Source organism: Taudactylus pleione, unplaced genomic scaffold (assembly GCF_031769625.1).
Source record: "Taudactylus pleione unplaced genomic scaffold, aTauple2 ptg000198l, whole genome shotgun sequence".
NCBI lineage: Eukaryota > Metazoa > Chordata > Amphibia > Anura > Myobatrachidae > Taudactylus > Taudactylus pleione.
Window position 1 is genome coordinate 10,805,901 of NW_028284600.1, and position 14,778 is coordinate 10,820,678.

A 14,778-nucleotide genomic window follows, 5' to 3' on the forward strand; every position below is an offset into this window, starting at 1 on the left:
GCATCCTGCTGCTCATGAGCGGGTCTGAATTACCCCCATGGTGTCCTCAGGGCACTCCTAGTGGCTGTATGACCTGCAAGCTTCCAAAGCAAAGCAACAGTGCCACGCCCAGGGCACCACTCGCGCACTGCTAGTTACGGCCATGTGTGAATTAACTAGTACCATAAATTACCTGCAAATAAAAGAGCAGTGTACACAATTCGGGAAAAGATTGTGTTTACCCGGGCTTGGGCTTGTTGGATGGGCCTGGATCCGCCACCCCCCCTTCTTATCTTTCAGTAGCCTCTCTCCCCAAACCCAACACATGTTGGGCTGCAGTGCATCCAGGGAGGCTGCTGACGCTGAGCTCGACAGTAGTCTCCCTTGCCTGCACCTGATGTGTGTGTGTGTGTGGGGGGGGTTAGGGAGGAGTGATCGCACGGATTGTGCCCCCTCTCCTTGGATCTGCTACTGGCTGAGGGGTGCACTGCTCATTACAGACCTGCTTACCTCCACATGCAGATTGTCCACTAACCTCACCGGGAAGTTTACCGATGGGCCGACACCTGTGGGGCCGCCTGTCAGCCGAGTGAATTATTATTATTATTATTATTTTATGTAAAAATTAAACAACATGTAGGTAGAAGCCAGGGCCTAAACGGGTGGCACTGCCCCCCTCCGTAGTCAAGTGCTGTTCAAGGGGCAAGCTGACAGGTGCTGTCACAGTCACCATCTGTCATATGTGCAACACATCATGACCAATCAAGGTTCGACTCTCTGGAGTAGCCCAATGTGCTAGTCAGTTTCCCTGCTTCTCTGATGTGTGCTCAGCTTTCTGTCAGTGGCAGGTCCCCGCCCTCCTATGTCTCCGTCTGTCTGCCAGGGCTGCTATGAGTGAGAGGCGCACATGTGGAGAAGCAAGAGAAGAGCCCAGCCCAGAAGCATCCTCTGCTCGCAGCGCTGCACAGGAGATGGAACAGGTGAGTGCTGGAAGGTGGGCTGAAGCGGCCATTACGTCGGGGATAATAATAAAAAAAATATTGCAGGCTGACTTGTTGCGGCCTTACTAAAGTGCAATGGCAATGCAGATCTGAACTGATCTGTCCCTCACATTGCTGCTCTTCACCTTCCTTATCCCCTTCAGCCTCCCTGTCTGCAGCTGCAGTAATGGAGGTCAGGGTCCTGTGGTTATCAATATGGGGCAGAGCAGAGTGTGTATGTCTGAACTGTGCAGCTTAGCCAATGTCTGCACACCTCAGACGTGACTGCAGACATCAGAAAAGACAGGAATGCACTGTGATAGCAGCAGTGGGTGTAATGTGAGACTGCTTCCTTACAGACTTTCAGCCCAGGTCAGAAATGATCACAACGTGTGTTACAGAAGGAATAGCTGCTGATAGATGGGCAAATGGCTGAAGAGGTCTGCCCAGACATTACTTACCTACTTTTGAAAATGCATTTCAGGGAGATTGTGATAGCAATGCCTATGAGCGCAGCGGTAAAGTGGGCGTGTACTGCAACATCTGGGAGGCGTGTCATAATAATGACTTACATCCAAATGTAATTGAGCCACAAAACAGTTAGTAAGAGCTACTTGTTGATAAAAACACATTGATACTACTCAGAAAACACATTTATTCATAGAATTCATTGTCCTTCTACCCAATCAAGGGAAATTATACTAATAATCCCATTTTATGGCCGACGAAATATGAATAGGATTGAGGAGAGTTAAGATTACTTGTTTTTTACTGATGGATTGGGTTGAATGACAGCTGTCAGCTGTGGTCAGATGCTATCAGGGCCCAGTCATATTGTTTGGGGGAGTGGTTAGAACAAGCTATATAGGGGAACGTAGTCATGTGGTTCAGCCTCTTTTGCAGGATTCTCGTACAGGATCAGGCTAAGTATCATCCCCTGTTTCTTGGTTCAAATTTGTGTGCATTAAGCAGATTTATTTTACCATGCCTCGTCCCAAGCACTCCGTCCCCCCCCCCCCCGTCTGCTGGCAGATTATGCCAGGCCCCTCAGTTCAACGTCAGCGCGTCTGGGCACCCCCCTTCCCCACCCCGTCCTTTCCCCACGTCCCCCTTCCCCCCCGGTTCACCTACCAGCGGGTTGTCGGCCTCAGCGGCCATGCCTCCTGCTGTTCCCACAGCCGCATCCTCCCCGTCTCCTCCAGCGGGTCCCGTTGTTTCATCTGGGGTTGCTCTTTTGGCGGCCCCACGTGGAGGCTGCTCTGCTCCCCCCCAGATGGACGCTCCTTGACGGCGCCGCAGTCACACGCGGCGGTTAACCCTTCCACTGCCACAGCGGGGGCTCCCCCTGTATACTCTGCATTGAACCCGCCGGCGGGAGCGTCGGCGGCCGCCCCTTGCCGACAGCGCAGCCATATGTGGTTGACCCATCGTTGCCACAACGGGGGCGCAAGTGCTCGTGGCTCCCGCTGTGTGCTCTGCATTGAGCCGTCTGGCGGGAGCGTCCAGTGGATGCCCCTTGCTGACGATGCAGCCACATGTGGTCGACCTTTCCGCTGCCACAGCGGGGGCGCGAGTGCTCATGGCTCCCGCTGTGTGCTCTGCATTGAACCCGCCGGCGGGAGCATCCGGCGGACGCCCCTTGCCGAAGGTGCAGCCACATGTGGTTGACCCTTCCGCTGCCACAGCGGGGCACGAGTGCTCGCGGCTCCCGCTGTGCACTCTGCTTTGGACCATCCAGCCATTCCGAGGGGACAAGTCGAGGAAGCGGTTCCGGATCCTTCTGGTGATGGTGAGCATGATTTGTCTTGTTCGTCATCTTCTGACTCTTCCTCTTCTTCTCATTGTTCTGGTTCCCCGGCACGCCTGCGTAAAATAGCTAGAATGGTTGCAAAGCGTTTAGCCAAGAAGTCTAGTAGTGCGAATTTACAAGGTGCAATTGCTGAGCAAATTACTGTAGCGGCAGGTGCAGATTCAGTGCATTGTGCAAACACAGCAGTTCTTCGGGGTTTGTGCAAAAGTGAGAGGGGGAGAATTCGCAAAGGCAAATTTGTCGATTTCTTTTCACTCACTGATGATATGAAAAAAGCTTTTAGTCAAGCCAAAAAGACGGGGGGTATTGGTGAGGATGCTTTCTGTAGTTTCACCACTTGGTTGAAGGGCATGCTCGTATTCGCGTCGTGCTATTTGGAGATGCGGGCGGATGAACATTTTAAATAGTGAAATATATTTTTTTAGTTCTTGACACGTTTGTCCGTTCGCGGGCCTTGGCATGGCGGGAATATGACGTGTAATTTAGACGGAAGCATGACGGTAGCATGATTATTCCTTTTGAAGCAAAGGACGTGGAGGTGTGGTTGGAGGTCTCGCAGCAGCGTCGGCCCCCCTTGGATGGGATGCCTCCTCGCAAGGGATATCCTCCTAGTAAACAGGGAGCAACTAGTGTGATGAGGGGTAAATGGTTTTCTTTTAACGACTCCCGGTGTACACAGGGGTCGTCTTGTCGTTTTCGACACTCCTGCCGTCTCTGTGGAGGAGAACATCCCGCCAAGAATTGCCGTCGGGGGCTTGCTAGTGCCACACATGATCTCATTGAGGGGTCAAAATGAGCTGCTTAAGGCGAATTTGCCTATTTGTTTAGTTGCACTGGCTCGCTGGTTAGAGTTATATCCTCACAAGGAGGATGCTGCGTTTTTGTTAAAGGGTTTTTCGTCCGGTTTTTCGCTGCCAATAATGGGCCCTTGATGGGTTCAAGCCACTTGGAACTTGCGTTCGGCTAGGGATTACCCAGAGGTTTGCCGGCTAAGGTGGGAGCGGAAGTCCTGCTTGGGAGGATGGAGGGTCCTTTCCCTTGTCCTCCTTTGCAGGGCCTTTGTATATCTCCGGTGGGTGTGGTACCCAAGAAGGCGCCGGGCAAGTTTCGATTGATTCAGCATTTGTCATACCCAGCTGGCGGTTCGGTTAATGATGCTATTCTGGATAGTTTTTGTAGGGTAGAATATCAAGGTTTTGATGAGGTCTTGGCTTTGGTACGCAGTTTTGGACACGGCGCTCTGCTTGCCAAATTAGATATTGAATCAGCTTTCCGTTTATTGCCGTTACACCCAGGCGCTATGCAATTTATGGGTTTCAAGTTAGAATCCGGTTACTTTGTTGACAAATGTTTGACTATGGGATGCGCAGTTTCCTGTGCCTATTTTGAGAAATTCAGCTCTTTTCTCCATTGATGTGTTCGAGCCGGCACTGGACAGGCGGGCGTTGCGCATTATTTGGATGACTTTCTCTTTATGGGTCTGGGAGAGAGCAACATCTGTGCAGACATCCTCTTTTCTGCGCAGGCTCTTTTTCGTGTTTTAGGTGTTCCCATTGCATGCGACAAGACGGAAGGTCCCATTTCTCATTTATCATATTTGGGAATTGAGATAGACACGATTGTGGGTTGTTGTAGGTTGCCGAAAGACAAGGTGGACAGATTGCTGGAACAGATTGCGGCTTGCTTAGCAGTAGACACGGTTAGATTGCGTAGAGTTCAGTCGCTGTTGGGTTCCGTTAATTTTGCCTGTCGTATAATTCCCATGGGCAGAGTTTTTTGTTGAAAATTTGAGAGGGCCACTGCTGGGTCGAGATGGCCGCATCATCATATCCGTTTATCGGCGGAGATAAAAGATGATCTTCGTGTTTGGGCCAGGTTTCTGGTTCAATTTAATGGTGAACGGATTTGGCCGGCTCCTCCGGTGGCAAATGGATCATTGCGACTTTTTACTGATGCGGCTGGCTCGTCTGGTTTTGGTGCCTTTTTCAATGGGGAATGGTGTGCTGCTGCTTGGCCTTTAGTTTGGTGCGAAGAAGGCCTGACAAGTAATTTGTTGCTCTTAGAACTTTTTCCGATTGTTGTTGCCGTTGAACTCTGGTCAGCACGACTTAGTAACCGGAAGGTAATTTTTTGGTGCGACAATCTGGGGGTGGTTCACGCCATCAATAACCAGCGATCATCTTCTCCGTTAGTTTTGCGATTGCTTTGTCATTAAATTTTGCGTTGTTTAGAGGGCAATATTCGATTCCGAGCTCGTCACGTGCCAGGGGTTGTTAACGAGATTGCAGACGCGTTATCTCGTTTTCAATTTGAGCGTTTGCTTCTGCTGTTGGTTTGATGTGCCCCTCGTTTGTGTGGAAGATCATCAGGCCAGCTTAGAGGTTTTGGCGATGCAATCGCTCGCTCCATCGACTCTCCGCAAATACTCAGCTGCATTGCGGGAATGGAGCGGTTACTGCGCGCGCCCTGATTCGAATGGTAAGTCCCCGAAGGAGTTGCTTTCCTCCTTTGTTTTGGAGAGATATCAGCAAGGGAAGTCCAGGGACTACGTGGGGTCGGTTCTGTCAGGAATCTCCTTTTTTTGCGATTTGAAGGGTTTACACGACCCAACCAAATCTTTCCTTTTGACTAAGGCCCTTAAGGGTTGGGCTAGGGAGGTTCCTGCTCGGCCGGTTGACACCCAACTGATGTGATTGAGGCTTCTCTTTTCCGTTTGGCTTTTTCTGCTGCATTTTTTGGTGCTTTCAGGGTCAGCGATTTAGTAGCGGTTAATAAAGCGTCTGTGTCCTCTGGACTGCTGTTCAAGGACATTGTGTTTAGAGATTCAGCAGTGCTTTGCAAACTTCGCTTCTCTAAAACGGATCAGCCTAGCAGAGGAAAATTGGTAACACTTCCACAACAGCAGGATTGTTATATTTGCCCAGTTCATTTAGCATCCCAGTACATGATGGTGCACCCGGCTGGGGGGTTCCAGTGGTTGGTACATTTAGATACCAAGCCTCTCACAAGGTTTCAGTTCGCTGCAGTTTTCAAGCGAGGTTTAGCAGAGTTGGGATTGGATCATTCGGACTATGGCACCCATTTGTTCCGAATTGGGGCAGCCACTTGCGCGGCGCTTGCGGGGGCATCTCCTTCGGACATCCAAAAAGAGGGGCGTTGGAAGTCAGGGAGTTACAAGAAATATGTGCGTTGCAATAAGTTGTAGATGCGCACCTTGCAATAACCCGAAAACGTTGCTTACCTACCAATCGTTGAATGGCTAGCGTTCAACAATTGGGGGTGTGAACGAATTTTTTCGTTTTTCCTCCTGTTAGCCATGACCTGGCCCAATTTGGTTCACGGGTAGGTTTTTTTAGTTTTTCTCCTTCACTCGGGTTCCTGTTTATCCCCCTTTTCTGCATCCCTGCTAGTTAGTTGCTGTGTGTTGTTACTAAGTTGTGTTGTTTGAGTCAGGTTTGGTGTGGTTTCTCATGGGCAAGGTTTTCTTCTTTTACAGTGTTGGCGAAGGAAGATGGCCAGGTGTGGCTAGTTGGCCATTCATATATTTTTTGGGCAGAGAAGCATGTCTCGGGTCGAGGTGATAGTTTACCTCTTGGTGGTCGTTTGGTGCGTTGGATTGGAGTAAGAGGTTTGTGGGTGGAAGCTGTGTGAGCTCTAATTGTTTCCTCTATGACAAAATGGGGGGTACCCGACTGGTTGGTCCTGCATATTGGTGGGAATGATGTCGGTCAGCTTACAGGTGTGGGTTTAATTGTGAGTCTGCACGAGATTTTGGATGCGATTCGCATGCGTTGGCCGTCTGTTCAGATTGTATGGTCAGAGATGACGCCCCGTTTGATGTGGAGAGGAGTGAGAAAGTTTGGTGCTCTGGATAGAACGCGAAGGAAGGTGGATGTTGCGGTGACTAAGCATGTTGTGTATTTTGGTAGTTTGGTTGTGAGTCACGGCTTTTTGGAGGGTGATTTGGTACGTTTCTTCCGTCATGATGGTGTTCATTTTAATGCTCTGGGTATGAGTCTGTTTGTTAAGGATTTGTTTTCTTTTCTTAGATAGTTTTCTTTGGGTGGCGCCCAGCCTCTTTTAGGGCCTGGTTTTGGCGGGAGTACGCTGCAGCTCAGTGGCTTTATGGGGCGCAAGATAATTGTGTGGGCACTTGCCCTCAATGTATTTGGCGAATTTGTCCTGCTCAGCACGGGGGGACCCAGGCGTTTTTGCACGAAACGCCTCGGATTGGCCCAGGAGGAAAGTGAGACCCTTGCAGTTTAAGTGTGTCTAGAAGGGGAATTGTCTTAGTCGTCCCCATCAGTTTTGGAGTAAGTTAATAGCTAGAACTGAGTCTGCAGCGTCTCTTTGCCACCCTGGTTAGGTTGATTGATTCAATTATAATTAAAAGCTGTGACCTTTTTATCCAAGCTATGGTGTCTGTGTCTTTATTTGTAGTTAAGTTAAGAAAGCTAATCAAGGTTGGTAAAAGGTTTTGGAGGTAATAAACATGTAATTCTTAAAGTATATCTCTCTGGGTTTTTTTTTTATATAACTGCTACATAATGGAGGTAAGGTGGAATCAGGAAGATTGCTGGACTCTTCAGGGAGAAGGGGAGATTGTCAGGGAGACTCCCTGAAATAGCAGCAATCAGGGAGAGTTGGCATGTACTGTATGGCCCAGACAGAGTGACTTTTTTTGGCATCTACTCTCTGTAAAGTGATCTCTGACCTCACTTGTCATTAAGGGCACTTTCAGAAGTGGTAATGTTTATATCTTCCCACAAAATGTATATACTATGGTGCAGTTATATTGTATGTCTTGAACATCAGATGTCATTATATTGACATTTGTGATCTTATAAATGATGCTGAAACCCTCTGTGTGCTGCTTCTCCAACCCTCTGTGTGCTCCACACATCGTCAACCCTCTGTGCACTGCACACCCAACCTTCTGTAAACTGCACCCCTAATCTGTGTGCTGCTCATCCCACCCTCTCTGCAGTGCACCCCGTTCTTCTGTGCACTGTACCCCGATTTCTCTGTGTGATGCACCCCCGACCGTCTGTGTTCTGCACCCAGGTCCTAATTGGCCACAGGATTACCTGGAAAGAACAGAGGCTGCAGTGACAGGGGACAAGAGGCTGGAGTAATACAGGGGCAGGTGGGAGACAGGGAGCAGGAGGTGACACAGGAGGCACGAGTCTGGTTGAACATCTATTATATGGTGATGACATTCCCACACAAACAGGCATCCTCCAGCCCATGTGATCAGAGCCGTAACTAGACTTTTTGGTGCCCTGTGCCAAAGAGAGCATTGCCTCCCCCCATTTTTTAAATAGGGACATAAAATAGTGCACCTGAAAAAGGGCCATGGCCTCATGGGGAAGGGCCAGGGAAGAGATAGGGGAGGACAGGAGATGCTGGGGATAAAAGAAGAGGAAGCTACAAGTGAGAATGATAATAAACAGGAAAATTGACAGGCCCAAACAGCGCCCCCTGCCCTGCAGTGCCCTGTGCCATCACACCACCCTAGTTACGGACCTGCTTGTGATCTCCTACAGCACAGGTTCTCAAACTCGGTCCTCAGTACCCCAAACAGTGCATGTTTTCCAGGTCTCCGCACATAATCACAAGTGAAATAATTATCTCCACCTGTGGATCTTTTAAAATGTAATGAATACACCTGTGCACCTGTAATAGGGGGGTGAGGCGCGCTCTTCTGTGGGAAGTAGGAGTGTGTGCTGCGTGTGGGTGTGTACGGGATGTCTAAAAGAGAGACTGAGTCGGTAATGTTGGGTCAAAAGCTTTATTTGGGTAGGCACAGTGCTGCTTGAGAAACAATTGACCCTGGGGTGTAAGGGGGTGTGGATAGATGCGTGCACGGGGGGGAAGGTGGGTGGACCCTTTTAGGGGGCTCCTTGCCATGCAGTTCTTGACCAGCACGGAATCCCTGCTGGACCTTTGGTCAACAGTCTTAACGCCCGGCAAAGTGGTAGTGGAGGGTGTGGTGGCGGCGTCCCACACAATGTGCAACTTACCTACCGGTAGGTGCCTTGGATGGCGTTGCGATATGGGGATGATGATCGTCAGTCTCTGGCTGTTGTGCAGCGTTGTGGCTGTAGACTGTTGTTTCTGTCCTGTATCTCTTGGAGCGGTTATGCCACGTGCTGATGGTGATGGTGGTGGCGTTCTTGATGGCAGACTGGAGATGTCTGCGTCAGCTCGGTGTCTGTACCCGGTAGGGTGAGCGGACTTTGACGGGCTGGTGGCACCTGGGATCGGTGTTCACGCTTGTGCCGGAGTGGAGGTTCCGCGTGTGCCGGCGGGACGACCGGGGGTGGGAGCTTGGTATGAGTGCTGATGGAAGCCGGGTGTGCCTGTGCCCGGGTAGAGGGCGGGTATCGGTGGGGTAGCGGCTCTGAGGTGCGGGAGGCGCGCTGCCGGCCGAACCATGTGCCGCGTGTGCCGGCGGGGCAGACCGGTGTAGAGTCTGGCGACTGCTCGCGGCTCCTGACAATGAGGTCACCGAGTTCCCGCCGGAAGTGGTGTGTGCACAAGGCGGGGGTGCCGCTCGCCGAAGGTGCTGGCGGCTCCTTGTGACGCACCACCCTGCGTGCAGCTAGGGGAATAGTATAGCTGAGCAGAGTGTGGACTTGGATGAGTAGACGGTGGTAGGTGTGGGTTCTCCAACGCATTTCGGCGTGTTGCCTTATTCATGGAGGTTACTGGGGCAAGTGACTGGATCTTGTTAAATACACATGTAGGGATGGGTGTGTGCAGAAGTGGCCAATGAGAAGGGGATGTATGTGTAGTGGGCGTGTGTAGGGGGCGTGTGTAGGGGGTGCAGACATGTGGGGGGGTAGGTATGCAGATGGCCAATCAGAATTGTTGTCCATGTGAGCGGATTTTTGTCCTATATAGTGAAGAAAGATGGGTCAGGTAAATGGGTGAACTGGCAGGTGTGTGGGCGGAATGTGTTGGAATTAAATAAGACGGGGCGAGTGGCGGATGGAGTGAATGTGGGACGTGTAAGTGTGTAAGGGGTTGCGCTGGTGTCTTTCTGCTTCAGCCGGTGTGTTGGTGGGTTTGGTGGTGCGGGCTGAGGTTTGTTATGTTTCGTGATGTGTGTGTGGCAGTGACTGGGTGATATTGGAGTGTGTGCTGCTGATGGTTAAGTCAGGATGCTCTGGATAGCCAATGAGTACCTGGAGTATGCCGAATATAATGTGCTCAAGTGGTGGTGTTGGTTCATGGAGGCTGGGTACAGTGGGTGGTGGGCATACTCTGAGTGTGGGAATGTTACGGAGGGGAAGCAGTGAACCTAGGGGGGTCTAGTGTCGGAGTGGGGAGCGGCTATGTGGGGGGAGGCGTGAATCAGGGGTATGTGTTGGTGGATGTGTACCGTGTGATCTAAATAGAGTGAGGGGTGTGTGGTGTGTGGGATGAGCGATGGTATGCGGGTGTATTGTGCCCGTGGTTGGTCTGGTGGGTGGTTTAATGTGTTAACTGGTGATAGGGAGGGGTATTGGAAGGGTAGGTATAGATGTAGCATAGGTGATGGTGTGATGGGGTGGGCAATAGGGTGGATTTCAGGGGGTGGGTTGGTGTGTGTGGGTGTGGTGGTGCTGAGGTGATGTGGGTTGGTTGTAGGGTGAGTGTGGTGTAGGTGTGCTACGTGAGTCTGGGAATGTGGGGTATGTGTGGATATGTGTGTAGGAGGGGGTTCTGTTTATTGTGGGGGTCCTAACTAAAAGGTGGGTGTCGAGAGAAATAGGTAGATAGTGTTATTACTTGCTGATTATGGACTTTATCTCGTTGTCAATGTTGAGGCCGGAGGGAGCTAAGGTTTGTAGTGTAATGATCCATTTGAGTTCTTCCTTGTTGAGTATTCGTGTGTGGTCCCCCCCTCCCCAATTTTGCTGCATGTGTCTGATCCCTATGAACTGTAGGCCTATGGTACTGCTGTGGTGATGTTCAAGGAAATGTAGTGGTATACTATGACTGTCTGCTTTGTTGACGATGTTCCTGAGATGTTCTTTGATCCTGGTGTGAAGTGGTCTGATAGTTCTCCCCACGTATTGCTTGTTGCAGGGACACTGTATGAGATAGATCACATTTTTTGTGTGGCATGTGATATGTGTACTCGTATTTTGTAGGTGGTTCCCGTTTTAGTGGAAGTGAAGACTGTGGTTGGTTTTGTGCTCCTGTAGTGTAGTTTTGTGCAGTTGGAGCAAGTCCCGCAGTTATAAAAGCCTCCTTTGGGTGTGCCTTTGTCTAATGTAGTCTGTATTTGTTTCGGTGGTGGGATGTGATTGGTAACTAATTTGTGGTGTATGTTCGGTGCCTTTCTGTAAATGACTTTAGCTCTGGGTGGTAGCATATCTGATAATGTTTCGTCTTTCTGTAGGAGGTGCCAGTGTTTATTTATTATTTTCTTGATGTCAGTGGCATGGGTATTGTACTGTGTGATGAAGGCTAGGTGTTCCTGTGTCGTTGTGGTGCGGTGTTTGTTATATTCAAGGAGTGGTGATCTTTCTCCTTCTGCTAGCTTATCCATTGTGTGTTGTAGTGCTGGTATGTGGTATGCTTTCTCTGCGAATTGTTGTTTAAGTGTCTCTCCTTGTGATATGAAGTCTGTTAGTCTGGTACAGTTCCTTCTTAATCTCTTGAATTGTCCTGTGGGGATGTTGTTAAGCCAATTGGGGTGATGACCACTGCTGGATAAGATGTAACTGTTTACATCGACGGGTTTTTGGAATGTCTTGGTATGTATTTGTCCATTGTGTATGAATATCTGCAGGTCTAGAAAGTTTACCGAGGTTTTGCTGTAGTCTGTGGTGAATTTGAGATTTTTGTCGTTGTGATTAATGTAATTGATAAATTCTAACAGTGTGGATTTGGATCCTTTCCATATGCAGATGATGTTGTCTATGTATCTTCTCCATAGGACCAAGTTCGCCTCCCAGCCATGACCTGTCCATATGTGGGAGTCCTCCCACCGGCTCATGAACAGGTTAGCATAACTGGGGGCGAACTTGGTCCCCATCGCGGTCCCTGTGTGTTGTAGATAGAAGTTGTTGTCAAACCAGAAGTAATTGTGGGTGAGTATGTATTCTATACCTTGTAGGATGAATGATGTTTGTAGTGGGTCCATTGAATCGTCTTGTTGTAGGTAGTGTCTGGTGCTGTCCAGTCCATGTTTGTGGTTTATGATAGTGTAGAGTGAGGTGACGTCACTGGTGACGAGCCAGTGGTCATCACCCCAAGGTGTCTTTTCTAGTGTCCTGAGGATGTCTGTGGTGTCTTTCAGATGTGACCGTTGTTGTGTGACATATGGTTGCAGGAAGTGGTCGATATATTCGGACAGGTTGGAGGATATGGAATTGATGCCTTAGATAATGGGTCTTCCGGGAGGGTGGGTTGTGTTCTTGTGGATTTTGGGGAGATAGTAGAAAACGGGGATGACTGGGTGAGGGTTGTGCAAGTAGTTGTGTTCCTGTTTAGAGAGAATGCCTGAGTTTATGCCAGTGGTTAATATGCGTGCGAGTTCTTGGTTGAATTTGTGTGTGGGGTCTGTAGGTAAGATTTTGTAGGTGTTCGGGTCGTTGAGGATGTGGAGGGACTCTGTAATGTAATCTGCTTTGTCCAGTAGAACTATTCCTCCTCCTTATCTGCGGGTTTGATAATGAGGTCATGGTTATTTTTGAGGTTGTGCAGTGAGGCTAATTTTATCTTGGTGAGATTGTTGTTTCGGTGTTTGGTGGTGGTGTTAAGTTTGTTGATGTCTTTCATCACTAAGTGTTCGAAGGTGTGGACTAAGTGTCCCTTGAGATGGCTGGGGAAGAATTTAGAGGGCGGTCTGAGTGTAGTGTGTTTGAACCTGTTTGTCGTGTTTTCCTGTGTGGGAGGGTTGCTGGCAAAGAATTTCTTAAGGATTAATTTGCGAACAAACCTGTTAAGGTCTAGATATGTTTCAAACTTGTTAAGTTTGTTGTGAGGGGCGAATTTTAGGCCTTTGTTTAGTAGGGTTTTGTCGCTGGTTGTGAGTATGTGGCTGCTTAGGTTGAAGATCCCTTTGGTGTCTGGGGTGGTGTCGTGTGGGATGGGGGTGGGTTTGGGTTTGCTCGTCTGCCCTCCTCTGCACCCTCGTCTCGTTGGTCTTTTTCTTTTTGTTCGTGTTATTTTGGTTCCTATTGTGGCTTGGCAGGTGCGGCTGCCTGCCTCCAAATCTAAAAAATGGAGTGCCCATTCTTCTTCTTGGTGATTTGGTTTGTTGATGATTTCCAGGGGTTGTTGTTCTGTGTGGGGTGTGTTGTACTGTTGCCGGTCCTGTGTATAGGGGATGGTGTTTGTGAATCCTCTGTGTGTGTTGACCCACCCTTGTTCTAAAGATTGTCTGGCAAGGTTTTCGTAATTATCCGTGTCGGATGGGTCCTCTATTTCATGTATGCTAAATGAGAATTCAGTATCGGAAGCTGTGTCTCGGTCTATGGGCTCTACTGTTGACTTCTGTGCATCAGGGGGATGGGAATTGTGGATTTTGGTCATGTATTGCTGGTAAGTGAGGTTGAGTTTCTTATAGATGGGTGGGCTTTTGTTGATCCTGCGGGTGTGTTTTTTGAGGTGTATGGTCTTGCTTCCTTCAGCCGCCAGACTCTACACCGGTCTGCCCCGCCGGCACACGCGGCACATGGTTTGGCCGGCAGCGCGCCTCTCGCACCTCGGAGCCGCTACCCCGCCGATACCCGCCCTCTACCAGGGCACAGGCACACTCGGCTTCCATCAGCACTCATACCAAGCTCCCACCCCCGGTCGTCCCGCCGGCACACGCGGAACCTCCACTCCGGCACAAGCGTGAACACCGATCCCAGGTGCCACCAGCCCGTCAAAGTCCGCTCACCCTACCGGGTACAGACACCGAGCTGACACAGACATCTCCAGTCTGCCATCAAGAACGCCACCACCATCACCATCAGCACGTGGCATAACCGCTCCAAGAGATACAGGACAGAAACAACAGTCTACAGCCACAATGCTGCACAACAACCAGAGACTGACGATCATCATCCCCATATCGCAACGCCATCCAAGGCACCTACCGGTAGGTAAGTTGCACATTGTGCGGGACGCCGCCACCACACCCTCCACTACCACTTTGCCGGGCGTTAAGACTGTTGACCAAAGGTCCAGCAGGGATTCCGTGCTGGTCAAGAACTGCACGGCAAGGAGCCCCCTAAAAGGGTCCACCCACCTTCCCCCCCGTGCACGCATCTATCCACACCCCCTTACACCCCAGGGTCAATTGTTTCTCAAGCAGCACTGTGCCTACCCAAATAAAGCTTTTGACCCAACATTACCGACTCAGTCTCTCTTTTAGACATCCCGTACACACCCACATGCAGCACACACTCCTACTTCCCACAGAAGAGCGCGCCTCACCCCCCTATTACTTGTCCGCTATCCAGGTAGGATCAGGTACTCCTACCACAGGCGCAGCACTTACCCTCCCCCAAATCCCCCTCCCCCCAGCTAGACACATGCACATCCCCTTACCTATCCCTCTCCCTCCCCACACCCCCCCTTCCCCCACCCTCACCCCTCTCTCCCTATACCCTATAACCGTACCAGTGAGCGCGGTTCGCCTCCTTCATCCACACCTGTGCACCTGTTAAGTGACCTGGAAAACGTGACCTGTGTGGAGTCCTGAGGACCGAGTTTGAGAACCACTGTCCTACAGGAATAGTAAATAAATACTGAAGACACTGTCTACCCAGTGAGGATCAATTTGTTTACAGGTTCCCCATTGCAAAAAAACAATACATTTTTTCAAGGGGTGTGCCAAAGGGACTAAAAAATAAATGTCACCACAGTTTTAATTTTTTATCTACTTGTGGTACACACAATACTTTCTAGCCTTTTTTTGTGTTTGGGTCGACTGTGAAATGCTCCGCCTTTTGTTGGTGTAACTCCGCCCAGCATTACTTGTTTCTTTAGCCTTGCCTATTATTGATGTCTCCTGGTATA

At 49.9% G+C, this 14,778-nt stretch overlaps 1 protein-coding gene across 1 annotated transcript in view; it reads right to left on the reverse strand.

The window, feature by feature from the left end:
• The window catches only part of LOC148518858 (alpha-2-macroglobulin-like protein 1), a 208,252-nt gene that overhangs the window by 57,411 nt on the left and 136,063 nt on the right, over window positions 1–14,778 (reverse strand). The gene's annotated exons all lie outside the window — the stretch shown is intronic.